Source organism: Typopeltis vanoorti, chromosome 6, assembly GCF_054136105.1.
Source record: "Typopeltis vanoorti isolate ZY-2024b chromosome 6, IOZ_Tvanoo_1.0, whole genome shotgun sequence".
Lineage (NCBI taxonomy): Eukaryota > Metazoa > Arthropoda > Arachnida > Uropygi > Thelyphonidae > Typopeltis > Typopeltis vanoorti.
Genome location: NC_143554.1, coordinates 149,686,760 through 149,699,268, shown reverse-complemented (window position 1 = coordinate 149,699,268; position 12,509 = coordinate 149,686,760). Strand labels below are relative to the sequence as shown.

Below are 12,509 nucleotides of genomic sequence, written 5' to 3'. Positions count from 1 at the left end.
TACCCACCAAAACATAATTATATGAATTTGGTTTTTGAACCGTCCAACCTTACAGTGTAATGACCACCCTGCTTAAGGAGGCCTGCTGTGTCTTGTAACATCTCATATTTGGTGGCTGATTAACGGTTTCTAATATCCTAGAATCTAGAATCATCAAATTTGGTATAGTACTTTGTTGCAACAGAGTACAATTGGAATTTTGTTGAGTTCTTACATTACGTGAATAGGTAATAGTGCAAACTTGTATCTTCTGGTTAGGTATGGACCACAAAGCTATTTGTGATTGTATATCTTCGAGATTCATTGAACAGGTTTCTTTATTCTTGAATTTCATTAATTGCCAAATGCTCCCATAAAACTGAAAGAAGCAATGACGAATGTGAAAAATTAAAATAATAATAATAACAACATATGAAATAAAACACACATACAGTAACAATATAAAGAGATATTATACAGACTACTCTACAGGTACCATTTCTTGTTAAGGTGCTTAATCTTTCTTAACGATAAAGACAGACATTTATGTAATGTAATTTTAGGCTAAAATTTTATTCTTTTGTATTTGCAAATAAACTGCTAAAGGGTTCATCTTCACCTTTATTCAACAACTGATGCACTGAGGGGTGAGGGAAGACTCACTATGCCCTATGCATGCACTTTTTTTTTTTTTTTATGAAAACTTGCTTGAAATGATATAGCTTTTTGAATTTTTTCATACCTCCTTCTCTTCTTCAATGGATCCAGATTTGAATAGTATATCTCGATTAGAAGTTAGCTTAAGTCCATTGTCAGAAGTTGCTCAGTTACTAAGACTTACATTTCAGGAGGTGCCTAGCAACCACTAATGTTGATGTCACATTCATTGATTATTTAACAGGTCCCAGGAACTTCAGCAGCAATTGAGTCAGAATTACAGTCCCCATGTCACTTCTATTTTAAAGATCAACTTGATTCTCTCTCTTCCTCCCTCAAAAAAAAAAAAAAAAAATCCTTCCTTCTCACAGAAAGTAATTTTCCCTGTCCACCTTCTGAAGAGTTCCATAATATATGATTTATTTTCTTTTCTCCAAAAATTAACCCAACTGACTTTCTATTCTGATCCCTTCATTTCTTGGTAAAGCTGTTTATGTCTGAGCATTAGGATCATCTTTATGTGACTCCCAGGTCACTCTGAACTTTATGTTGCTTTATCTATTTACTTATGACAGAGTACAAATAAAATGTCCACTTCTGTTTTCTCAGAAAATATCTGCAACACAGCAGGCTTACTATTTATCAGTAATTCACAGCTTTTAAAGTTAAGATATAGATAGCTATTTGTGGTTGAGTCCATGTGGTTAGCCTAGTGGCCATGCGCTTTGCAACCATATGCCTGGAGAAGGAGTGTCCTAGGTTCGATTCTCATCGATGATGTGAGGAGCTTAAGGATCTTCCTCAGCCAGACAAGTTAGTCGTTCTTGGGTATGGACAACAGCATTTTTCCCCAGTTTATCTGGGGAGTTTTCATACTGCAAGCAGGCAAGCCAGCCCCGCAGCCACACACAGAAACAGTCATGAATATTGCCCTTAGGGGAGACAGCAGAGGAGTGGCAAACTAGCTGCATTAGTATGCCAGTAACCCCTCATTATGAGGGGACTCAACCCATCCTAGATGGATGAGAAGGATAGGATTTGAGGTTGGCACGTAAAGCCTCGGCTTCGATTCATGGCTGGAGAAAAAATTAAAGTTTGATTTCTGGGATACATCAGTAATATCAAAATTAAAAATCAGTTTTAATCATAAGAGGATCAACCTTTACAATAGCTATAGTCGCTGAGTTAAGTGTTCACATTTATCATCATCCAGTTACTGCCCTAATGGAGGTTTATAGATATATGCCAAAAGATCTATCTTGTTTAAAAATTCCTTTAAATTTTTAATAACCAAACATGTATAAAACCAAACAGTAAAGATTAGAATTTAAATTTTTAGTTATTGAAGAATTAAATACAGAATAGATCTGCATTTTGATGCAGAATTTGATGACAAAAATATTAAAATAACAATGATAACCAAAATTTAAAAAAAAAGTGCCCCGTACCACTATAAACCTTTCGCGTCTCTCATTGTGGCACGTGTACTACACGCTTTGGGAAACACTACTTTAGAGGAATGGTGATCCCACTGAAATCTCTATTGCTCACATTCCACTGCTATAAACAGATTATTTGTTGGTTTAAATGCAACGGAAGATATTAATGTAGGAAAACTTGAGAGAATGACAGCAATACTGCTACAACGAGAGCGAGAAGCATATACATATCTGTTCTTACAAAGACAGAAGTCGAAACAAGTCATTCATCAGTGAGGTGTTGAGTCATCAATTTTTCATAATTTCATGAAAATACTGTTGCACTCGATTTGAAAGATATTACTGCGAAGCAGTAGCGCACTCAGGGGTTTAATCTTGGAGGGGGGGAGAGTTCAGTAAACAATTTGAGAATACACAATAAACGATTGTTTGAAAATTCCTTTAAAATTTTAATAACTAAACACGTATAACAACATGAAAGTTAGACATATCAGTTTAATATTTTTCTCTTCTCCCATCTCCCCATATCACATTCAGTGACACAAGCATGATTTCTCTTTTTTAACCCCTCCCCCTCTTCGCTAACCTTCTCTTCCCCCTGATCCTATACTCACGCAATCCGACTGGCAAAATATGTTCTTCGCTATTCAAATACTTCTCGCGCATTATAAGATCATTACAAAAATGAAAACAAGAGGCAAAATTAAATATTTTAAGATGAGTAACCAACTTTTATTGATGCACAGCATAATTTGGGGCCCATTGACAGGGGCGCGCCATTAGTGTCCGGCGCCTGTGTGCAAAACTTTAGTTGGCGACGCTATCCCAACCCCCCACCTCCGATAAAAAAATCACTTTAAAAAAACGTTTTTTTTAAAAAAAAGTATTTCGTTCTCTTTAGCGCCTTTACTATCCTGGCGTCTGTGTGCGTCGCACACATTGCACATATGGCCGGCGCACCCCTGCCCATTGAAAAGATAAATCCAGGCAACAATGGTCAGTTTTTAGACACAGAAAATGGATATTAGGACCGTTTTGAAGTTTGATAGAGAAGGGCAACTATTGAAGACTTTAGAAGCATTAAAAAATGTCAAGAATTCATGTTTTTTTTTTAATAAAGTTTTTGAAATGAAAAATGCTGTAGAAGAACAAATGTTTCCTAATTTAGCAACATTAGTTAAAGCTGTATTGTGCCTCCCTCATTCATCAGCAGCAACAATAAATAAAAAGAATAAAATAAGAAATCAACTACAAACTCCGTTGATGAATGGACTCCTTTTGACAAAAGAAAAATTGAAACATTCATCAGCTACAGATTTTACTATTTCTGAAGAGTTAATTAATTTAGCAAAATCTGCCAAAAATAATGAATAAATACTTCTAGCGTTTTTCTTGTGAGTGGGAACCCTCTATATATATGCAAATAGCATATTAAGTAACTGAAAATTTAATGTTACATCATTCTAAACACTAAGATGAGACTAAAAATTATTGAATTATTGAATACATTGAATTATACATTGTGTAATGTCACATAATAATAACATTACACAATGTATAATTCAATGAGCTGACTGAAAAGTAGCAAGTCAAGTAACGAAAAATAAAGTGTTTAATACAAAACTTATTTCGTGATGAATAGATGTCAATAGGAAGAAACTATGAAATAAAAATAAACGCTATAGAGTTAATAAGCAAAAAAAAAAAAAAATGCCCTTGTTAAGGGAATTTATATTAATATGTGTTTATTCTCAGAAATAACACTGTACTGTCACTTTTAAAAAAATCATGACAGTTTCTAGTTGTCGATAGAATATGAAGCACTGAATGCCTTCGTAGCTAGAAAACAACTTACTTATCCATAACAGAACCGAACTATGGCTACCATGAGCGAAGACTACAGTACAGCTGAAAAACAACTGATAAATTGTTTATCCGATAAACGAGCTACAAATTCTACTGGTGTATTCAACCACTCAGCGCTGCAAATCGTTTTCGGTAGTATCGCATAAATATGAAAGTAATCTACTCTAAAACATGCTTACCTTTCAACTCCTTCAATAAACATTCAGAATTATTCCCCACCCAGTCCAGCAATATCTGGAATTTGAAAGGTCACATTTTAATATATACTTCTTAGATTTTATGTCAACAACCGCAAAACTTAGTTTTTTGAAATTAAAAAAAAAAAAAAAAAAAAGGTACAAACCCACTTTTATTAGTCATATAATAGCCAGCATACACTTCTTTATCAAGTTACATTCATACAACAGAAGACAAAATCACACTGCTTTCGTCTGTGCTAATTTAAAGGCTAGCGCTTCAACAAGAAATTTATCAGCAATAGCAGCATAACCATTAACGCCAACATAGCGTTAAAAAGTTCATATCGACAAAAATGCAACTTGAGCAATTTGCAATAAATAAATATAAACGAAATATAAAATTACCCGTTTATACAAAATCCACAATGTCTTTTACTACTGTACCAAATCCAAACTAAAACTCTCCCGTTTACCTGACGTATCATAGTCCTTAGCTAATTATAGCTTTACATAAAAAAACATGCGCTGTCCGTGGAAAATGATAACGAGTAAAAATTGAAGGATTGTTGTAATCATAAATTGATTAGTTATCGGTAAGCAATCAGGACTACATACTGAAACAAAACTATTCCACCTAAGACGAACTAAAGAAATAAATCAGATTGCATTCTAAACAGGCAGCTACCAGAAAGTTACTTAAATCTGGTACCTACTGCATGGATGATTCGTTAATCCCTTATTTATCTTTGAACAATTAAAGTCAGACACTTCTGTCTAGTAATGTTTATTATTCCAATCAATGTCAGTAGCCCACAGATGTTAATAATGAGAGAAAAAAATGCTTAAAATACAAATATTTTTATTTGAACATCTGACAAACATTTTTATGCATAAAGTTGCTCTAAAAAATAACCTATCAGATATTTTGATTCCATCTACGTGTCGCCGTTGTATTATCTCTTTGTCTATAATTCTCGAGAAAAAAAAGTCACATGGTTTTTATCACAGAGAGAAAAACAAGGGGCGGGTGGGAATAGGAAATCAGTGGCTATCTTTTATGTATATCACAAAGTGATGTTGTAATTCCGTTATCTGGAAACCGAAACTAAAGTTAGACAGGACAAAAGGGTGTTTGCAAACATAACAGCAAACTTTCCATCACAGTTCTGTCAAGTGTTTTCCTTTCTGTCATTTTGGTAAGCTGCAATTTTTCACGTTTCTTCTTTGCTATTAGAAGTGCCCTCCTTCGATGAGTCTTTGGACTCCCTGGAGGTGTCTAATAATAACAATATATATTGAGTTAACGTTTATGAAATCGTGAATGGACTCCACCCAATGGCTTAATGGCTGTTGGTCTGTTGTGTTTAAAATTAAATTATACATAAAGCTGTTGTTGTTTGTATTTATTCATTTATGAGCATTTATATTTAAATTATGCTGTAGTACTTTTTTGCAGTTAGTTCTAATAGCTAATTACCGAATTTCTAATGATATCATAACCTGTTTTTGAGGGAAAGTCTGAAAAGTGAATCATTTTACAGTGGAAGAATGGCATTACAGGCTAGAACCAAAATATTTTTAAAAGAAAATGTTAAATTTAGAATCCGAAACGTATTACTTTAACATAATTTAGAACGGATCAAATGACTGTAAAATTACTAAATGATAGTATAATCCACTATTTAATTTATTTCTCGATTACAAACTCTTGATGTTGATATTATGTAGCTACTTAAGTAAAAATAAATAAAAAACGAAAATAAAAATAAATTAGTTTATCAGGAAATTTTAAGGGTTTGATTTTTACATAAAATTTTATGCAATTAAAATACTTCGATATTTCATAATTTTTTAAAAGAATTGTACATTTACAACATAGCTTGGAAAGGCTCAAGAATGTAACTTTAAGTAATGTGTGTCCATTCTTATCTTGAAGGGAGGAATAATCGTTTTAAGGAATCTTTCATTTGAAGACGGAGGGTTAGCCGATCGTTTACGAATGTAGCGGGGTTTTTCTGTTTCCATAGTGGGTCCGTGGACTCCCTGGATCTGACACGTAATAATAATAATAATAATAATAATAATAATAATAATAATAATAATAATAATAATAATATCTTATTATAGTTGAATGGCTGAAAATTATCGACAAAATACACTATTCTTCCAAAAAAAATCAATTTATTTTATTAATTTTTTAATATAATATAATTAATGTTATAATAATATTATAAGAAATAATATAATTCGAAGGTGTTGATGGGTTCAGTAAACATTTACTCCATGGGAAACGAAATGCTTGATTATCCTTCGAAAATTGGAAATCGTGCTATATTCATCTCTGTTTTCTAAATTTAGTTCTCATGAAATGAAAATAAATTATTGCAACAAAAAGTGTACATAGTATAACAAAATTTGTTGTGACGTCATTCTGTTGTTTCCATAGAAACAGTTGATTCTGCTGGCACTTAGTGGTCAATGTATCTCTTTGCTGTCTGAAAGGTAACAATTAAAAATATTTATGAACAATAGCTATCGGCATTGCTACTAATTGATTGCAAAGGATATTAATTTTATGTAGTATGTGATATTCAAAATACACGAGATTAAATATCTCATCTATATTTTGAACACAATATCCTCATGGGCTCACTTTAGTGAGTACAGGCATGGCAAACCAGAGGTACCTGATGCTGAACCATGCCTTACATCATGTAATATACATCCGTTATATTATCTGTAGACTGGTCCTCTCCCCTTCTTTCTTTGCTTCTTTCTTTTCTTCTTGCTGCTTACCCCCAATGCTATTAGAGTATTCGAGGGCAAGGGGGTGAATCTTTCATATTTTGCTATGTCATTTCGCCTATTGCAGCCATTGAAGGGGGAAAGCTGGCCCCAATAGGTGCCGGTCCCAAGCCAGGATAAATGGCAAGGGTTGAAGTCAGGAAGGGCATCCGGTCATAAAACTTCACTGCCAGCTCTAGCTATGATCAAATGAGTCGAAAAGAAAGTGATCCAAGGGCTAGGGCGTACCCCTTAAGCGACACGTACCACATCGCCCTACAGCTCTGAGAAGTGGACGAGGGCAACTGCATCAAGGGCGGATGCGATTAAAGAAGCGAGCCCAGCAGCTGGAGAGAATGTTGCGAGTGGGAACGTTGAATGTTGGAAGCATGACTGGAAGGGGACAAATAATATAATTCGAGAGTGTTGATGGGTTCAGTAAACATTTACTCCATAGGAAACGAAATGCTTGGTTATCCTTCGAAAATTGGAAATCGTAATAGATTTGTCTCTGTTTTCTAAATTTGGTTCTCATGAAATGAAAATAAATTATTGCAACAAAAAAGCATAATAAAATAATATTATGACGTCACAACATAATAAAATTTGTTGTGACGTCAATCTGCTGTTTCCATACAAACAGTTGATTCTGCTGGCACCTAGTGGTCAATGTATTTACAATTAAGATGGGTACATGTGGAATTATCGGGCTGGTAAGTATGACAAGCTTAGGAGATTGATTGGTACAGTGCCATGGCATGCACAACTGCAAGGGCTAGAAGTTGAGAGTGCATGGGAGGCAGTTAAAAAGTGTTTGCATAAATCAATGGCTGACTGTATACCTAGAGTCCGAATAATAAATCAAGTAGAAGTTAAATGGATGAATAACACCATCAAGCTTGAGCTGCAAAAAAAGAAACAACTATGGAGTGAATTTAAGGAGAAAGGTGACCGGCAGGCACATACAGAGTATAAAGCCCAGGTCAGAAGGGTAACGAGTGTGGCAAGAAAAGCAAAAATGATTACGAAAGAACATTGGCCATGCAGGCTAAAGAGAATCCTAAACAGTTTTTTCGATATGTTGGAAGTAAAAGAAAAAATGTATATGGCAGAATGATTTTAAAGAATGCCGATGGTAGGGAGGTAACCGAATCAGTTGATATAGTTGAATACTAAGTGGGCACTTTGCAAGAGTATATCATCCAGGTGGTGACATTGCAGAAATGAATGAACCAATAGATTATACGGGAATTGTGGTGAATGAGGTGGAGGTGAGTAGTCTATTGCAAAACCTCAATGTCAATACATCTGTGCGATTGGATGGCATACCAGCGCGTGTCGTACGTGAAGCGGCTAAAGAATTGTCAGTACCCTTGACCATTTTGTTTAATCTGAGTCTCGGGTCTGGGTTAGTCCCGAGAGGGTGGGAAGAGGGGAAATAGTTCCACTGCATAGAGGAGGTTCCAAGACTACTGTTGTAAATTACCGACCGATTAGCATATCAGGAATCGTTGTCAAGGTCTTGGAGAAACTAGTCAAGAGAAGAATACAGGATTGGATAGATGAAAATGGGATACTGTACGGGGGACAACATGGTTTTGTGAAGGGTAGATCATGCCTCAGTAACTTGCTCACGTTTTATAACACAGTGACGGCTGAACTGGATAAGGGTAATGAGGATAATGGGTTTACAGTGATTCTACTGGACCTTGCGAAGGCCTTTGACAGGATACCCGAACTCTAATCAGTAAACTGGAGCAGATAGGGATGGATATAGGGTTGGTGAGATGGATAGGTGGGTGGTTGATGGAGAGATACCAGAGAGTGGTTTATTCAGGAGTGGAGTCCAAAAGACGGCTTGTGACTAGTGGTGTGCTGCGGGGTTCTGTTCTTGGACCACCACTTTTCAATTTGTTCATTAACGTTATAGGAAAGGATCTGAGAGGAAGTGTTCACTTGTTTGACGATGATGCAAAGTTGGCTACAGGAATTGTGAGTGCACAGGATGTCAAAATTTTGCAGGATGATTTGAATAGTTTGGAGGACTGTTCTGGGGAAAATGGATGTCAATTTAATGTGGCAAAGTGTAAGGTTATGCATTTTGGAGTGAAATGATTAGCAGCAGTATATCACATTGGTGGAACTGTACTCCAGGAGATTGATGAGGCTATTAATTTGGGAGTGTTGGTGGATAGGGAGTTGAAGTTTAGGAGGAACATTGCAAAAGTGGCTAAATCAGCTCATCAAATCACTTGGTTACTGAAAAATACTTTAACAAGCAGAGACAAACAAATTATTGTTCCTCTATAATGAGTGTGATAAAACCCCATCTGGACTACTGTGCCCAATATGGGTGCCAGGGTTTTTATCTTTATGGGAAGGAGGTGGAGAGGATCCAGAGACGAATGACCAAGATGGTGGCATGTCTGTGGAATGAATCTTATGAGAACAGATTGAAGATTTCTGGGTTGCAAACATTGGTTGATAGGCAGAAAAGGGGTGATATGATTAAGACATTCAAATTACTGAAGGGTTTCTATAAAATTAATCCAGAAGATATTTTTGAGAATAGGACTGGTAGTGAGAGATCTAAGGGACATACATGGATGCTGGGCAAGGATGTGGTTAACAAGGGTGTTTGAGCTAGGTTTTTTACTTGGAGAGTGGTGAATGAGTGGAATAAGCTGCCAGAATCTGTTGTGGGTGCTATGACCGTGAATGAGTTCAAGGCGAGGTATGATAGATACTGTGTGAATGTCGAATAGCTGTTCTTGACATGATGTTAGGGCCTCTCTCGATGAGTCTGTCGACTCCTTGGAGTTGCCCGAAATAATAATAATAATAATAATAATAATAATAATCTCTTCGCTGTCTGCTAATTGATTGCAAATGAAATTAATTTTATGTAGTTTGTGATATTCAAAATACTGTATTCAAAATACATGAGATTAAATATCTCATGTATATTTTGAACATAATGATTCATTATTGTACATCTAATATAACTTCAGCAACACTGACGAAACGACTTTAATTATTGTGAAACAGTGATCTCATAAGAATATAATAATTTTAAAAGCATGGATATCCAATTTATTTTTTTAATGTATTCAGCTTGTCGACAGGGCTTCGTCGTCCAGCCAGGAAGACCACCAAATAAAGAATGTGAATTGTTCCGGCGAGGAGTTTCAGGAATGTTCAATTTCGGTACGTTAATACCGTATATGTCGAATTTATTAATAAGAATATAAAAAGTAATAAAATATGTTATTACTTTTATATATAAAATATCTTCTTCTTCTTCTTCTTCATGTAGCTTCCTCAGTGAGAGGGTGCAGCCCCATGTCGTTCCAGTTCTCTCTGTTGGTGGCTTTCCTTTTTGTTTCTGCATAGCCATGTGATCTTGACTATGATCTTATATCTTTAAGCCATGTCCTTCGTGTTTTGCCTCTTGATCCTTTTCCCATAATTTTCCCTTCTAAAACTCTTAGTATCCTCTGTCATGCTGAACCTCTCAGTACATGTCCTGCCAATCACATCTTTCTTTGGATCATTCGTGTAATAAATATCTCTGTGTTCTCATTCTTTTTATGACATCTGTATTTGTCACATGTTCTGTCCATGAGATTTTCAGAGCTCTCCTATAACACCATATTTCAAAGGCCATTATCTGTTGTCTTACTCTCATCTTCAATACCCAGGTCTCACTTCCATATGTGAAAATTGGCCACACTAATGTTCTTATCATTCTCTTCTTTGTCTCGATACCCACAGAACTTCTGAGGAGATCTTTATTTTTCCAGAAGGCATCTTTAGCTATGGCTGTTCTTATTTTTATTTCTTTATCTTGCTTTCCATCTAAAGTAAAAAAAAAAAAAAAAAATCAGCTAACGCCTTTTTATTCCCGTATACGGGCAGTAGGCGAGGCCATTTAGCCCTATCTCCTTTGGAGACTGAGTGGGCAGTTCAATCTCCACTGGTACCAATCAGAGATAGATGGCCCAAGGCTATCACTAATTAAGCGGTACACAGTGAAGAGAGACGGCTCAAATGTGCCGCCATCTCGTGGTCCCTAACCCTAACACAATATATTTAATGTCTAAAATAATGTGGGTTCTACGGTCGATTTTCTTGAGTTTACGGGACGAAAAACCCGAGTTTCCGGGAGGAAAAACCCGCTTGCCCGTGCCAGAGATCGACTAACTCGGGAACCGGCCGAAAAAAGGCTTAAAAAAATTTAGACTCGAAACCAAGTCTTCCTTCGTGCGGCCAAGTGCCGTGTTGTGTAAACGCCACATCCAAAATATTTTATTTTCTCAAAAGCATCTATGTACATTCGGACGAACTATTTACATATATACAATAAGTACATAGCATGCTTATTTCAGTTAACAATTTTCATTTGCAGTATGACAATGAATACAATAAAATAATACAATATACAATAACATATATGCAATAAGTACATGGCATGCTTATTTCAGTTAACATTTTTGATTTATGTATTGATTTATTTATTATTATTTACATTTTTTTTTTCACAACATGATAACATTCCCAATATCTATTTTCACCTAGAGTCCTGTGCAATCTTTTGGGCAGTTATTTTGTCATTTAACATCCATTGAAATATTAACATATTTTTACCAACTGAAAATTATAAGACATATACTTCCTCTTATGCAAATAGCTCTGTTCATTACTATACAATATTTCTACACTTATATATACATATTTATATTATGTGTTTAGTTTTCTATTCCATTATTTTTTCTTTCAGAGTGAACTGTATTGGCTTGTTTTCATTTTTTCTTTATGGTGGGTCATCAGAGATAAGGCCTGTCTTCCGCCATTGGTGTTTGATTATCTTTTTTCTGTTTATTGTGTCTGTTATGATTTCATTTAGTTGTTTGTTAAGTTTTTGCATTATATCTGGGCCTGTATCTCTTCCATAAATTCTGTCACAACTGTATGTCCAGATAGAGTACATTGTTGTTATAATTACAATTGCTTCGGTTATTGTTATGTTTCCGTCCTTTAGCCAGAATAGTGTGTGTTCTGTGACCGACCGGTACTTTGTGTTTTATAAATTTCTGAACAGTGTTCCATATTGGAGAGGTGTGGGGGCAGTATAACATTATGTGATATAGTGTTTCTAGTTCAGGGCAGAAGTAGCATTTGGCTGGGGCTTGAAGTGGAATACCTTTGTATGCGCACCACATTCTGGTGGGTAAGCAAGCGTGGTGAACTTTATAATAAAATGTTTTTAGTTTCGGGTGTATGGGTAATCTGAATGCCTTTTTGAGTACATTGGATAATTTAATTTTACCTTTTTCAAACTCTCGGTGTTGTGGTGGTGGTATAACTGCTCGCTTGAGAGTGATAAGTGCAATGCAATTTTTGGTTTCATTTTGAGGAAATCTTTTATTGCTATATGATTATTAATGAATTTGTACACCTCCGCAACTTCAATGAACATTTTTGGTATTTTGCCATTCGATTGTGGAAGAGAACAAATTATTTGGTGGGGCATTATTCTTTGCATGTAGTGTATGATATATGCACTCCATGCTTTGTGTTCCGAGTAAGCTCTCTCTATGATTTT

At 35.4% G+C, this 12,509-nt stretch overlaps 1 protein-coding gene across 1 annotated transcript in view; it reads right to left on the bottom strand.

Annotated features, from left to right (window-relative positions):
• Positions 1–4,158, bottom strand: part of LOC150106096 (uncharacterized) — a 138,891-nt gene extending 134,733 nt beyond the window's left edge. The window contains exon 1 of the mRNA XM_090394629.1: positions 4,121–4,158. The gene's annotated coding sequence lies outside the window, so the exon portion shown is untranslated. The remainder of the gene's footprint in view (positions 1–4,120) is intronic.
• Between the last annotated feature and the right edge of the window lie 8,351 nt (positions 4,159–12,509).